Raw genomic sequence first — 16,558 nt, forward strand, 5'->3', positions numbered from 1 at the left:
GTGGCAGCCATATGAAGCATCAGTAAGTCTCACAGACAGAAAACTTACTCCAAGAACATGAAGTCCCCCCAAAGCAAACTGATTTATACAGAAATGGATGCCTGGGCAGTAAAAGTAAAAACAAAACCAAAAACCACCAAAATGTCCAGTAAATGGTCCCTCCCAAGAGGATTGTGTGGAAGGAGAGGGTCGAGTCGTCTGGAACTTGGGTTGGATTTTATTTCTTGACCTGGGTGGTGTTGACTTGATACCTACTCACTAAGCTGCCCCTCTGTAGAGTCTGACACTCTCAGGTGTTTTATATCTCACAATAAAACCAGCATAATAAGAGCACTGGATCAAAGAGGAATCGGAGACCACCTCTTGCTTTTGAACATGTGTTTTCTGCAAGACCCCCACTTTCTCAAGCTTCCCAAGGGAATGAGTCCTGCAGATTCCTACTCTCTATCTGGCAGCCCCTGCATGTTCCCCAAGACAGGTAGCTGGCAGGCATGGCAGCTGCTGTGGACACACAGCCTGAGCAGTGCCCCGGGCAGCTGGCAGGAAGTGAGCACCGAGAAGGGAACCCACAAGCCCAGCATCTGGAGCTGGTGGAGACCAGAAGGCTTCGGTGACATTAACGGGCCAGCAACCGGGAGCCGGCTGCTGGCTGCAGGCAGGTCGTGGGCTGGACTACACTGAATTTAAAATATGAGACAAATGGCTTTGGAACCTGCCTCCTGGCTCCTCTTCTGGGCCACCTCGTGTTCCTGAGCAAACTCCCCTTGGCAGGTGGTGTGGGCAGCACCAGGATTACTGAAAGAGCCAGCACAGTCCTTGTGTTCCTGTCAGGTTCAACAGGCCTCTGGCTGTTCACCAAAACCTTGGACTGTTTATTTTGAAATTTTTTCCCAAAGATTCCCTTAGAAGAAGCTAACAGATCCATGGTTTGCCCTTAGAAAGCTTGGGGGTTTCAGGGCTTGATCTCAAGGTTATGCTGAGAAGTTGTGCTTACAGACCCTAGGCCAGTCCTTGTCCTCCTGTGGTGTGGCTCCCCTCCTAGGGGGAACAGGCTCAGGCCTGGGCTGGGAGGCCTCGAACCTGTGCCATGCAGAGGCGAGACAGGGGACTATTGTTCCCAGGCTGGGTACCGCCTGGAAGTGTTGACCCTCTTCTTCACCCTTTTGTGTCCTCCTTGGTGAAAGAAATGCATGGTCGTGATGCTGGGCACCGAGGGCCTGCTGAGGACCTGGGAAGTGGTGCCGCGCTTGCTCTAGGCAGCCCCTCTGAGGCTTCTAGGACAATGACAGAACTGAGCAGCCAGGCACATCCCCGCCCACTCAGTGCTCCTGTTCTCCCTTGACATTTTCATCCCTCTCAGGGCAGAGTAGAGCATCACTGGGCAAGACGTCATTCCAGAGGGGACAAAGGGCACCTGGCATTGGCTGTGTAGGCAGGAGGGACATTCACTGCGACTGCAAGGCAGAGGGTGCTCAGTTCTCACTCAGTGGCTTCTCCAGAAAGCAGGGCTCGGGGGAGAGGAAGGAGGGAATGCAGGAGGCCATGACGTCCTGAAGAGTGTCATGCCACTCAAAAGAGATGACAAGGCTATGGATCCCCAAAAAGGCACAATAAATAAATATGAATAAAATAAAAAGGCAACTTGTAGGGACTTTGGCTCTGTGCCATCTCAGTGTTTAGGCACAGCATGCACAGGCCATACAACACGGAAAATGAGATCAGTCCAGAACGCAATCCACGTCGGGGACCATGCCAAGTTGCTTTTAGCATTTCTGCCTTTTAAAACATTTTATCACAAGCACCTCTCTGTTGGAGTCTATGAGGGTGGAGTAAGTTCATGCTTCCTCTCTTTCAGCATCATTGAAACTTGTGTCAGCACCATTGAGCTGATGTCGGCATCGCCCTCAACTGCCTTTGAACATTCATTTACCTTCAGACAGGCTGGGATGCTCTTCTGCTGACCTATGACTGCAAAGCCACACACATCGTATAAAATGGCCCACTTTGATCGAGCACAGCCACAGATGAGAGCTCTGACTGAACTTGGTTTTTATTATGGCATCGGAGGCTCACAACCGTCAAACAGTCCCACCCATAATGAATAAGGAGAAGGCTTCTGTAAAATGCATAGCTCACTTTCAAAAAATAGAACTAAAATTGATTTGAAATGTGAGAAGGGAAAAAGTGAGTATCAAATAAGAGCAAAACAGTGGATTTGGTCTAAGAGCAAACACTAATACTGGTGTTGTAGTGAGCAGGAGGTGACCTCTTAATCCAGCAACCAGGCAGGCACTAGATATGAAGTCCATGTGAACAGGGCAAAACCTCTTCAACTCTGGAGGAAAGCAATCCCAATATAGGACACCCAGGATTCCCATGGATGAATAGCAATCAAATTATGAGCGCAGAAATGATCACCCAAACACAAGGGAACACAAGTTATGAGAAAAGGGCCATAGATTAAAAAGAGAGAGGAAGAGACAGATATTAATCTCCCCACCCTGTTACTTTCAGCATTTGAAAAAATCAGATATGGAATATAAACTATGTATAAAATGTTTAGAGAAATAAAAGATGGGATAATAAAAATTACGAATGTGATTCTCTCAAAAACTCCCACAAATATTTGAAAAGCTACAACTGCTAGAAATTTTTTAAAAAAACATAATTGATAAGGAAAAATCAATGAGTGAGTATAACAGCAGATTAAAAAGAGACCAAGCAAAAAATAGTGAATTGGAAAACAAATTCAGTGACATTACCCAGTGGAGCATATAGAGAAAAGTGATGGAGAATAAGAAAGAATTATGAAGGATAAATTTAGAAGGTCTAACATATGTTAAATAGGAGCCTATGAAGAAAGAAATGGTAGGCATGAAAGGAGGCAATTTATATGGAAAAAATAGCTAAGAGTTCTTTAGAACTGATGAGAGAAAAGATAGATACATGAGAACCACTTGCTCAGCTTTACATATATATTAATTTGTTCATCTGCAAATGATTCAAGTTAAAACGTGACAGTAGTCATCCCTTATATGAAGGAAGTGCTGTCTAAGACTCCCAGTGGGTACCTGACCTTGTGGATGGTACTGAGCTCTGGGTACACCAAGCATCACATTAAGTACTTCACTATATATACTTAGCACTTTACAGGTTACCTTTGGCTTATTCACATTGCCAGCTTCACTACTCTTACTCTTGGGCCATTATTAAATAAAATAAGGATTAATTGAATACAAGCATTGTTATATCACAACAGTTGATCTGATAATTGAGATGGCTGCTAAGTGAATAACAGGTGGGTAGTGTAGACAGTGTGGATACACAGGACAAAAGAATGGCTCAGATCTCAGCAGGGACAGGATAAGACAACACAAGATTCCAATCAAGGACACAGAACACCATGTAATTTAAAACTTCTGAATTGTTGATTCAAGGTATCAGGCTCCTAGGTGTCAGGCTTGCCTGACTCATAACCTGTATTTTACACGGTCTCACTCAAGTTTCTACAAGTACAAACAGTTTTAAGGTTAACTCTGTCTCACCAGACAAATATGGCAGCATTTGGGGTGTGATACAGGAATATTCTCACCTATAAATATGGGCACAGACCCTCCAGTGAATTATGGAAACCTCACACACTCACTGTGTTTAATTCAGCCTTTACAGCTATCACACATCTCAAATAGGCTTAAACGAGGTCCCCAGACCAGCAGAATCAGCAACATGGGCAAACTTGCTAGAAATGTCAACCATTAATCTTAACTAAATCTTAACCTAATCTTAGTGAGTTAACAATGCAGGGAGTGGGGACCCAGCAGGCACAACTCCTAGTGTACACACACACACACACACACACACACACACACACACAGATGTGAAAGCTGCTTCTCAGTATATCATCTCCTCTGGCCCTTGTATATGTTCTGTGAAACCCAACTTAAGGTATCGCATCCATCTTCATCCTTAGCCCTAATTTAGATTTGTTCCTTGGGCAGAGGGAATAATAAAAAGTGTGTATTCTCACAAGCTGAGGAACTGGCTGCAGAGTGAAGAAATTTTTTATGGCTGCCTTATATCAGGTGGCCATTCACCGAAGAGCATCAGTGATGCTATTTCTGAAACACAGTATCTACCTCTCTTCTGGGTCACGTGGTTGAGGTAGGGGGCAGGGAGGGTGCAGGGATCAGTGACAGGAGTTAAATTCTGAAGTTCTGATATTCAGGGTGATGACGTCACTTCTGGTGTCTCCAAGCCAGGTCTTCCCAGGCCTGCTCCTGAACAAGAACTGCGAGGCTCTGATTTGCACACCCCAGATTATGTGTGGACACAGCCCTTTCCTTAGGCCCAAATCACTGAATATTCCAGTCTCTGGCAATGTATAAAGATTTGTTCATCCCTCTAAACCATCTATTCCTGTTGATCACATCCTGCAGGGCCTCCCATGGAGCCCCAAACCTGAGAGGCCTGAATGAGTTAGTGAGTGTGTGTGTGTGTGTGTGTGTGTGTGTGTGTGTGTGTGTGTGTGTGTACAGGAGGAGTCTAAGGGTTTGGTGTGGAAGGGAGGAAAGAGAAGGGGAAAAATAACCGAGTGCATCATACTCCCCCTGGAAAATGACTGATATAAAAAGGATGACTCAGGGACTAAGTGTTCATTCCTTCATGAAAGGGGCTGGGGTGGAAGGGCAGGAGGGCATGTGAATTCATATACAGAACACATAAGAAAAGGCCACACAGGTGCTGTGACTGTCCAAGGGAACTGGATAGGGGGGAGTCCACCATGGCCTCTGAAGTGCCAACTGCACTCCTCCTTGCTCTCTGCTCAGAGGGCCTCTGAACAACATTTTCCCCTTATATACAAAGAGCAAGGCTTCTTGGAGTGATTTTAACTAGTACACCCAAGATCTGTCACAGGAGAGGAGCATGTATAAGGTGTCCCACCCAACTACGTATAACAACCAAGGCCAGAGCAAAGGGGCCAGAAACACTTTCCTGACCGACAAGCTAAGCCCACAGACCACATCTTCCTTGAGAACTGCCCCATGTGGGAGCCTCTCAAATCCCTGGTTTTCAAAATTGCCTAGCATCTTGGTGCAGATGTGAGGTGTCCACCAAAGCTCATGGGTATGACCACGCAAGATATTTCCGAGGTGAACTGACCAGGTTATGACAGCCTTAACCTAATCAGTGTCTTAATCTGCTGGAATGGATCAACTGGGTGGTAACTGTAGGTATGTAGGGTGTCCTGAAGGAGGTGGGTCAGTGGGCGGGTCTTTGAAATTGACATTTTATCTCTGTCTGCAGTCTCATCTCTTCTCTCTATTTGCTTCTTGACAACCATATCCTGACCTGCTTTCTTCCACCACACTCCTCCACCATGATGTTCTACCTCACCTTGGATCCACAGCCACGAAGTTGGCCATCCATGGAAAGAGACCTCGAAGCCCTGAGCCTCAGATTAACCTTTCCTCCTCTAAAATTGTTCTTGTCAGGCCTTTTGGTCACTGCAATGAAACAGTGGACTTCCCCCCTCTTGGTTTCCCACCCTTCCCTCCCTTGGCCCATCCTGACCTGGGCAGGCTTTGGTGGCCATCTCAGACCCTGGGCTCCAGTGTCTCTGGCTCTGTGTGGGCTCAGAGTGCCCTGTCTGTGTTAGCCAGCTTTGCATCTCTGCAAGCTTTGCATCTCTTTTGCACCTTATAAGTGCTCCTCTCCTGTGACAGATCTTGGGTGCACTAGTTAAAATCACTCCAAGAATCCCTTGCCCTTTGTATCTAACAAGATCAACTCAGAGCATGAAAAGTTGATTTTGGCTCAAGGTTTCCATCTCTGCCAGTTCCATTTCTTTGGGTCCGAGATTAGGCAAAGCGTCATGGCCAGAGGCCCCAGTGGGGAGAGCTCTCAGATCATGGTGGGGTCAGGAACGGAGAGGGAGAGAGGAAGGGTATCTAAACCATAACACCTTCCCCCATCCATACTCAGGCCAGCTGAGGGGCCTCCTAAGAGATTTTAGTTCTATCCCAGAAAGATTACTCTGTGGCCAACTTCCGTTCTCAGAGTTAACAAGGACCCTAAAAATATACAAATTGTGACTAATAATGAGTTGTGAACTTACAGAAATAACTGATATCTATTTCTAGATAGAGAGAGCAATATTACTCAGTTTTTGTGAATGGGGTGGCAGTCAAAGTATCATGTGATACAAACCTTGTAGAAAATAAAGGAGATTTTAGAGATGTATCAGGCAGCTCATGGAAAATCATGTTATTTTTCTAAATTTGTTTGCTAATAGTATTTACCAGCTTTTAAAAAAAGGCAGTAATTGATTATGGTTACTTTGCTCTTAATTTTGTATTTTTTTAAAGAGGGTCTCCAAATTTTGCAGGCTCTGGACTCCACCAATCCTGGATTCTTCCCTGGGGGGAGGGATACATAATTTAAAGGAAATAAACTTTTTGTTTCCTTTTTCTAACAAATTCACTTTGTAGCCACCTAAGCTGTGACTAACTTCTCAAAATAGCAAGCTGGAGGAGATCAGAGAGAGCCAAGAATCGTGTTTCATTCCTTCCCCACATAGTCTCACAGGTACCTGTCACCATGTGGAACAACACGTGCTACAGCATTTCAGATCACAATGAGCAAACATGAGCTGGGGAGGTGGAACAGATCCACAAAAATTCACTAATTCAGGAAGTGAACAGACACTGAGTACCCCACACAGGTCAGTCACAGGCCTGCACAGGACAAGGTCATAGGTGGCTTACGGGGAGTCACAGGCAGAGACAAAGTGACAGGGACATGCTTGGAGTTCACAGTGTGCAATATCAGGAAAATGAGGCCAGTCGGCATCCAAGAGCCTCTTTACCTGTCCCTGAAGACCACTCCACCCTTAACCTCCAGAGACAAGATATAGTAAGAAGCATTGATCAAAGTAGCCCTTGGTAGCTAGTAGATAGGCAAGAGGGGGAAAGGACTGAGGCAGTGAGGGATGGGCTCTGTATCTTTCTGTGCCCACCTGAGACAAGGTAATCCAGTGTCACCTCTAAAGAGGGCGGCAAGGACACACGTTTCCCCCAAACAGGGGTCTTGCTATGTTGAACCATAAAGTAACCCAAAACTTCTAGAATGAACTCTCACAGCTTCACCTGCGACTACTCGGGTGATTCTCTAAATGGGACTTCTAGCAGGTCACTCAACAGTACCCCATAGGGAGTCGTTGGGAGTTAGTTCCTTATGTTCATTCGTGAGTCAAATTCAGTCTGTTTGGTAGGCTTCTACACATCCCAGCATCTTCACACTGTAAGGTCTCTGCTTAGTATCTGGACAGCCATCTTCAGTGACAGCCACCATTTTAAGAAAAATTTTGCTTTCCTGCCCGATGGTGTTTCTGAGAAAGACTCACCACTGCCTTACACCAACCCCACCCTTAACAGCTTGCATTAGGACCCACCCTGCTCTGATCCCTGAGTCTGCCCCATAAAAGTCCCAAGCCCCAAGCCAGTTTTGCCTCTCTCTGTCTATAGAGAGATGGCCTTTGTCACCTCTGACAAATAAACTGTCCTGTGTATCTCGGCCTGGTCTCTGTCCTTCATCTCTCACTTACCCATCTCTCGTTCCTCACTTTCCTTCAGGAATCACAAAACTTAGATTCTGTTTCTAGATTAGGGAGCCCTGAGGTTCATCAGAGGGAGGTCTGAGGAAAGGTGGGTTGGTTTGGGGAGACTTAGCTGGGGTCACCCTGGGCTAGGAATGGACCTGTGTGGGAGACCTGTGTGGGAACCTTAACCCGAAACAGGGAAGTCAGGGAGATGCGTGGACAGGCATCAGAAATATCAGGACAAAAGAACTTACTTAGCAGTTTTTGTTCTCTGTGTATTTGTTCTTTGAGGTTTGGCTCATTTCCTCTTTTTCTGGTGGTGGGGGGGGGTAGAGGGGGGGTACTGGGGATTGAACCCAGAGGCACTTAACCACTAAGCCCTTTGTGTGTTTTATTTTGAGACAGGGTCTTCCTAAATTGCCGAGGCTGGTTTTAAACTTGTGATCCTCCTGCCTCAGCCTCTTGAGCTGCTGGGATTACAGTTGGGCACCACAGTGTCCAGGTCATTTCCTTAGTTTGGGTTCAGAGCCTTCTTCAGACTTCCATTAAACACTGGCGATACCACACTGAGGCTGCAGTCACCTGGTATCCAGGGGGATTAATTCCTGGACCCCATAAGGATCAGATCCATAAGCTGCTCAAGTTATGTAAAAGGGAACAGAACATACACACATCCTACTGTAAACTTTAATCATCTCTATTTATAATACCCAACATAAATGCTATGTAAAAATTTTTAGTCTATATTATTTAGGAAAGAATGACAAGAAAGGAAAAAAAGTCTTTGTATGCTCAGTATGAGTACCATTTTAAAAATATTTCAGATAAAATTATCAGCACTTATTTACCTAACCTCACTTGGCTGTTTTCACTGCTAGGACCTCTGGTAACTCTACTTCTGCTCCTCTTGCTCAGTCCAGGTCTTTTTAATCCAATAAAGCTTGTATCTTCCAGATTATAGCAATTCCATGTTAAGAGATGGCAACACAAGATTATCAACCCCTCCCTGCAACTGAGAAACAGTGTCTATCTCCTTTAGAACAGTCAGTATGGGACTTTTGATCCCTGGCTAGACAGGGTCATCACCCCTTGCTAGCCTGAAGTGGCCATAGAAAATAGATCTTCACCCCTCACTTATGGGTAAGATTAAGGGATCAGAGCCTCAGGGGAGGAAATAGAGAAGGATTTAGAATAAGGAGACAGAACTATGGAATCTTAAGGGAAACACCCTCAAGCCATTGAAATGCAGAGTTAAGTCACTGAGATGCAGAAAACACACTTGCAAACTTTGGCCCATGTTCTTGACTTGTGATCTTAAAAACTGAGGGATATATACAAGCGCACAGGAAAACTGGCATGATATTGTGCGGCCCCACCCTGGATCCACCTCCCATCCAGCCCCTGATGTCGCCCTTCTATAAATATTGAACCCCCCCCCCCAATCCAAGGCAGGGCTTCTTACTTTTGAGACAGCCTACCTTCTCCCTTGAATGTGCATCTACCTTCCTAATAAACCTCTATCTGTGCCTTAAAACAAAAAATTCAGATCCACGAATGTGGAACCCACATAAATGGGAAGCTGGCTGTATTAGTTATCCATCTGCACTGCAAAGCAGCACCTTATGGGTGATGTCTAGTCATCAACAGCTGCTGGATCACTTTTGCTTCATTGAAGGATGGATTGCTACTTGGAGGGAGTGACTAGATTTTCACAAAAGCAAGTTTCAGAAACCCCAAATTCTCTACAGGGCCCTGTCTCCAAGTACACTCAAAGGTAGTCCTTGCCCTCAAATTCTGCCCTCTGTCTTGTTTGCACATTGCCCTGAGAACAAGGACAGAAATGAGATGTGACCCCTAACCACAAACTCAAATGAAGAAGGGTGTGGGCCCTGCGCACCTTATAGAGATCCATCATCCTGAGCACCACACAAAGGGAAAGGGACTCAAAGGGAATGTGAAGCTTGTCCTATCACCAGGGAGCTGGAAGCCCAGACACAGAACATGGGGCACCAGGAACATTCTGCACTGTGCCCTGGGAACTCTGCAGCAGAGCTTGGCACATGCCACCCTGTCTTCTCACAAGCATTAAACACAGTTCCTGTGCTTAGGCATGAGAAGGCAAAGACCCCAAGGTCACAGTAAAAAATAAACTCTGCCCCACTGTTCTAGCATGCATGAATACGCATGGCCTGGCACTGAAGGGTGGGCCCCCTTTCTCTACAGAGCCTGTTGAGGATATGAGAGGCAGAAAGACCACCCTGAACACCTGGTGCATCTGGCCCTAGCTATCCCAAATGTGGCCCCACCAACTCACCTGGAGCAGAGCCTACCAATGCCTGAGACCTTCCAGGTTATCCCTCCTCCTCCACCCCTACCCTCCTCCCTCTGCACCATCTACGCTGGCCTCCCATGGAGGCCCAGCCCTCAAGCACACCCCTGCCTTGAGACACTCACAAGAGCTCAGGTGGGATGCATTCTTATGGTCACAGGTCTCTCCTTTGCAATGAGGCCCTCCCTCACCACCTGGCATAAAACAGGACCCTAGTTAAGTGCCCTCAACAGACTATCAGCTCTCCATATTCACAGGTTCCACATCCAATACTCATTCAACCAACTGGGAAACTGAATTATTTCAAAAACAAAAAAAAATCAGTCTGTACTGAGCATGCACAGACTTTGTTCTTGTCATTATTTCCTAAATAACATAGAGTAACAACTCTTTCCACAAGATTCACATTACATTAGGTATTACAAGCTATGTAAAGAGGATTTAGACTCTCTGGGAAGATGGGCACAGGTTATGAGCAGATAGTTTACCATTTTATACAAGAGACTCATGCACTGGTGGATTTTGGTATCTGAAAGGGATCCTGGAACAAATTGCCCCACGGATGTGGAGTGATGACCGTAGAGAGCACTTCTAACTGTTTGGTGTCTCTCACTAAGAAGCTGGTTCCACAAAGGCAGATACTTGCAGGGCTGAGTTCTCCCATGGCAGAACCCCTCAGGGAACCCAGTATTTGGTGCTTTACAGAACTACAGACTCCAGTAATATTGGTTCATGGGTAGATGAGCAGATATAATAATAGGAGAGAAGATACCAGCCACGTTCTTTGGGAAAATCTAAATAAAGGCTTGGGAAGGACTAGGAGAAAGAAACCAACAGCTTAATGACACCCGTGTTTTCTAAGTGAGGATGCCCAGCCATGACTGGAATCCAGTTGTGACTTCAAACACCCTGTGCCATGGCTATTTGTTGGAAGGAAAGAACATCTTAGGTCAGGTCAGATCTGAATCACTCAAAACCAGGCTTTTGATCTCCTGCAACCGTGGTGCACCTCTACAGGGGCAGGTAGGACAGACGCCTGTCATAGACTGAAGACAGGAGTACTCATGGAAGATGTGCAGCCTCAAGATCTGCTGCTGGCTCCTAAGAGTCACTGGAGTCTGTTAGCTCTACTTCCCACGAAATAAATAGCAGCGGACACTTGTCAAGATGAAGGAATCCAGACCAGCCTGGGGGCAACCTGAACTTAGGAGAATCATCACATTTGTTGACATAGACCCTGCTACATGCCAGAAACAAGGAGGATCTGGGCCAAAATCAGGATGCTAGAAACTTCACAGTCTACAAAAGTACACGAGCCCATATTCAGACACACAAGCACTGTACACCACTGTCCCGCAGAAATGTCTTGGTCTCCACCAAGCACCCCACTTAAGTATTGCAGGAGGACTCATTGTCATAAAATAAAACCTTCAATAGTAAAGGTTTCTAGGATGCCTCTTTATATTTCATCTGTAACAAATAACCATGAAGGTTCCTAGTGAAGAGAATTTCCTGGTGCTAATGTTGGAGAAGGGACACTAAAAGTTAGTGGAGAGAGAAAAACGCAGACTGGTATGGACCCAGAGTCCACGCCCTGCTGTGAGCTTGGCATGTGTTTCCTTGAATCTGCAAGGCAACAGTAGGCAACATCACCACTGACCCCAGACCCAGACAAGCTGAGCCTCAGGAAGGTCATCCCGTAGTCCGAGGTCCTACAATTGGCATTGGAACCTTGGTTGTGAAGTGGGGACTCTCCAGCTCCACCATGGGCTCCTGCCTCTTGATAGTAACCTCCCTGACACAAGGCCTGAACTGAAGGGTGCTGATGGTGGGCAAACCAGCATGTTTTGCAGCTCCAGGAAGGAGTGGGGGCTGGGGTGTCGGCAACAAGCAAGGTAGCATCCAAGAAATTGGAGATCACCGTGTAAGGCAGAGCAAGAATCCAGTCCATAGCTGGCTATGCTGGCACACACCTGTAATCCTAATGACTCGGGAGGCTGAGGCAGGAGGGTAGGAGGATGGCAAGTTCAGAGCCAGCCTCAGCAATTTAGCAAGGCCCTAAACAACTGAGCAAGATTCTGTCTCAAAATAAAATGTGAAAAAGGGCTGGGGACATGGCTCAATGGTTAAGAGCCTCTGGTTCAATCCCTGGTACCCCTCTCCCACCAAAAAAAAAAAAAAAAGAACCCAGTTATAGAGTTGACTGGGGGGACTTTGAAAATGTGAATGTTGGAGAAGGAACACTGAAAGTTAGTGGAGAGAGAAAAGCCCTCTCCATGGGGCCCTGCACCTCATGAGCTCTAATATCGGCTGATGCAGATGCACAGTAGTTCTGAGACTCTCCTATGTTAACTGTGAGCCCCAGGACCACGAGGGTGCATGGGATGTCAGTCTGTGCAGCAGACAGACAAGGGTCCCCTGTCTTCTGCATGAAGTTCATACATGGCCTTGAAGAAAGAAGGTGAGAACAGGACTCGGGCCCATGTAGGGTGTGAACACTTTTTTCAGCAACAGGTAACTTTGAGAAATAAAATCTGCTTCATGGTTATTTTCCAAAGAGTCTAAGAACAGGTCCTCTTAGCAAAGAGCCAGAAGGCCTTGTCTCGGGGTCTTGTCCCTCGGGCACTCAATACATGAAGAATGCAGTCCTGTGACATGTGTGTTGGAAATTATTGCTGAGGAAATGGAAAAAGTCCAAACTGAGAAAATGAGCTTCTAGGTGTCTACACGGAGGGCAAACACCTTTTCTTCTGCACACCATCAGTGCTAGCGGCTGGGGCTGCATCACCCTGAAAGTCACAATCTGACATCATGCATCTCAACCTGGGTTACTTTTTTATTTTTTTAAGTTTGTGTTTAAAATCATTTTAAAAAATCAGAACTATGAGAAAAATTCTTTAAATACGTGGATACTCAGAGAATACACTTCTGTTTCTAGAAAAAATTGACAGAGTCTGCCCGGTATTCATCAATGTGCCTGACCACTAGATTACCTCACTGTATCTGGTTCAGTTTCTGAGGCAAGAATGGGGTCCTCTGTGATCCCAGGGAAGCATCTCTGTTGGGAACAGAGTTGTGAAAAATGCACATGAGCCTTCTCTCTGCCAGCAACCGTCTGCCCTTTCATCTTGTCAGAGCACCTTGGGAGACAGGTGCTTTCACCCCAAAACAGCTCTCAACATTCTGGATCATGACTTCACCCAGCTGGCCCACTCCTCCAAGGACCTTGTCAAATTCAGGTTTACACTGACCCAATAAAGACCATGAGCAACAAAACCCAGGATTCATACCTTCTGATGTTTGAGATTATAAAGCTGAAGTCCGCAAACCCATTCTGATTAAATAGCTATAATCACTGTTTATATAAACTACTTCCAGGAATCTTTTTGAAAACAAAAAAGAAAAAATCTACCCTGTTAGCACGTAGTTCCAAAAAAAAATAAATAAATAAATAAAACTACAGTCTGAGTTTGGGGGTGGGAGGATCTGAAGGAACAAATTTCTGTTTACCTTTCTGTTCCATGATCACAGACATTGCCTGTGCTTTCCATATTTGCTATGAAAAGTGGAATTCAGGTTGATCCTTTCTGAGCTGAAAATCTGAAATGTTCCAAAATCTGAAACTTGGGAGCTTGAACATGTTACCAGAAGTGCAAAACTTCACACCTGGTCTTATGTAATGGGTCAAAATGGGTGCACCGAAAATACCATCTGAGATTCTCTTATACAACCTTACACAATGTGTATTACCCAAGATATTTCCAAAATTAGAAAAAAATATCAGAAATTCAAAGCACTTCTGGCCCCAAGCATTTTGGATAAGGATCATTCAACTGTCTGTGGCTGAACGCCATTTTCTTTAAACATGGAGTCCCTCTATACCCAAGAAGGGTGTGCACTTCAGGGACACACTAGGCAAAACACACTGGGTCACAGTTAATAGTTTAATATGAAGTGTCCTTAGGACAGGTCAGCACATGTGTCATCAGATGAAAACATGTGACCCCTTCCTGGGGTCACATGGAGTCTACTCACGGGAAGCCGAGTTCCCATGGAACCAGGGCATCTTTTCATGGGCCGTGGTGGCGATCAGCTTCTCCAGCTGGGGCTTCTGACTGATGATGGCTTGTTCCAGAGCCTGGCCCTGTGTGACCAGGGGAAGAGAATGAGCCACATCAGGTAGAAATGGAAAAAAAACCACACAAGCCCTGTCTGATGTTTGGTGAGCTCTAATGTGGCCAAGGAGGATCAGATTCCATCCATCTAATCATTTATTCATTCAGAAAAAAACAAACTGTAGGATCTTGATGGTGACTTAAATACCTTCAAGTGTATAAATAAGAAAGATGTTTTGGAAGAAAGAGTTTGGCCTTTTCGAAACCAGACAAAACGTTGAATACCACCTGGTATAAACACCGAGGCCCAGAAAACCAAATCATCCACTAGGTAGACAGTTCTATGATAGAACCTGGTTATTCCAAGAAGGTCTTAGGTCAAGAAGCCCTAAGAGGTGAACAAGGAAGGCACCTGTGGTGTCCGGTCCCCTTTACCTAGTTACACTGGGCACCTCACTGACCCTGTACCTGTAGGAAGCGTCATCACAGAAAGCACAGGGTAAAACTCTTGCCCCTATAGGCAAAGCGAGATAAAAACCAAAGGTGGAAAACTGGGCTGAGTGCTTAGTCAATCAACTACTTTGTCTCTCTTAGTGGGAAAGAAACTAATCTTTTCAAGCCAGTGTTTGAATTTGCATTAATCAAGAAAAACCCAAGAAGTAAAAATAAAAATAAAACCACCCCAAATGTGTAGCTGAGAAGAGCAAGGAGGGTAGGTAAGAATGTGGACACCTTTGCCAACTTTCCAGAGGCAAATTTTTGTGCACATGTCCAAATTAAACACAAGCATCCTCTGCCGTGGCAAACCTGACCTCTTAGGCTTTATACCAGAGATATTGCAATCCAGCTTAGTATTGGCATAGAGTAATATCATTAGGAGCAGTATTTATAATTGATAAAAGGGTTCATCAGTGGATACTAGTTAAATAAATTATCGTGCCCAGTGGGCAATGCCAGGTGGCCAAAGAAAGGGTGGTGCACCTATGTGTGTGTGAGACAGAACATTCAGCGAGAGATATTAAGAATTTGTAAATTCAAGGGCTAATCATTATGCATGGCATGACCCTGTTAGGTAAATATCAATGTCTCTTTGAAAAGTCCCTCCATGAACTTGGTGGCAACATCTCCTGTAGTGCAGAAAGCCACATCCCGGGCATGAAGTTTCCCTGCCTCAGCGTATAAAGGAGGAATGGTAGTCTTCCTAGAGTCAGTCGCTTTTTGGCTAAAATTAATGGTTAAGGAGTTGGGTGCTCATTTGGGCACACTAGGTTTGCATGTCATGGGGACATCTGTGTGGGATCCCAGGTTCCCATGAACACAGGGTACAGGTCCAACTGAGACCCACCTGCAGGTTCCATGTCTGCTTTACATATTCCCTAATGCGGTTTTCCTTCAGGTCCTCGAAGAGTCCTGTCTTGGGCTGCACTCCGGGGGGTCAGTTGAAGGGTTTTGTGAGAAGGCAGATGTGGCCATCGGATTCCTGGGAGTGGTACTGGCAGAGGTCAGCAGGGCTGCTGTGGGTCCTGCCACCCGAGATGGCATAGGTGCCACGGATCTTCCTCTTGATGGTGTAGTGGTGTGCCTTCCTGCCATGAGCCACTAACAGGGCAAAGCCACCCAGGTGATTGTGACTCTGACGCAGCAGGTAGAGCCCATCTGTCATGCCCCCCTGGACCAGGTAATCATTGACCTCCTCCTGAATGATGTTGCCAAAAAAGAAGGGCAGGTGGTTGGCGCTTTCTGTTGGGCTTTTGGCCATGCCTGCGACGTCTCCTCAGGAAGTGACAGGGCCCAGGCAGGGAGACACCTGGGGACAAGACAAAGATGAGAAGACTTCAGTGAGCAACTCAAGCTGTGAGAAATGTGGGCTGAATCCCTCTGAACCCTTGCCAGCTGGAGACAGATCCTCCCAGCTCAGAATGGAAGTGCTTCCCTCTTTGGACTTCCCATCATGCACTGTCATTTCTACTCACACGACTTACAGTTTCCCAACCCGCCCTCTGCATAATTAACCCCAAATCACAGCCTTTGGCCGAAGTCACCAAATTCACTTTTTTTTTTTTTTTTTTTGGTGGGGGACAAAAAATTTTAAGAAGAAACCTACTAAAAAAGAGAAGTACACAGAAGTGTTATTGCAAAACAGGCTCAGGCACTCCCCGTGTGGGTGGACGGCAGCACCCAGGAGCAGAGACCAATACAAGCTTAAAGCCAGGGTTGCTTTGGAGATGGCGACGATTTTTTATTTTTGCAGGGCACGTTTCCAGTGAAGATGCTGTTGAAATCCTTTCCTCTCTTTTTTTTTAATTTTTTTTTTTTTTTTTAGTTCTTGATGGACACAACATCTTTGTCTGTATGTGGTGCTGAGGATCGAACCCGGGCCACACGCATGCCAGGCGAGCACGCTACCGCTTGAGCCACACCCCAGCCCTCCTTTCCTCTCTATCTGAACTACAGAGATGCTTCCAGATAGCAACTGGGGGAGTTGAAATCCAGAGAGCAGCCGTGGGAGCCTCATCT

General features: G+C 45.9%; 1 pseudogene; it reads right to left on the reverse strand.

Annotated features, from left to right (window-relative positions):
• The window catches only part of LOC144365713 (tyrosine-protein kinase SYK-like), a 38,517-nt pseudogene extending 22,717 nt beyond the window's left edge, over nt 1-15,800 (reverse strand).
• Between the last annotated feature and the right edge of the window lie 758 nt (nt 15,801-16,558).

This window comes from Ictidomys tridecemlineatus, chromosome 7, assembly GCF_052094955.1.
Source record: "Ictidomys tridecemlineatus isolate mIctTri1 chromosome 7, mIctTri1.hap1, whole genome shotgun sequence".
Classification (NCBI taxonomy): domain Eukaryota; kingdom Metazoa; phylum Chordata; class Mammalia; order Rodentia; family Sciuridae; genus Ictidomys; species Ictidomys tridecemlineatus.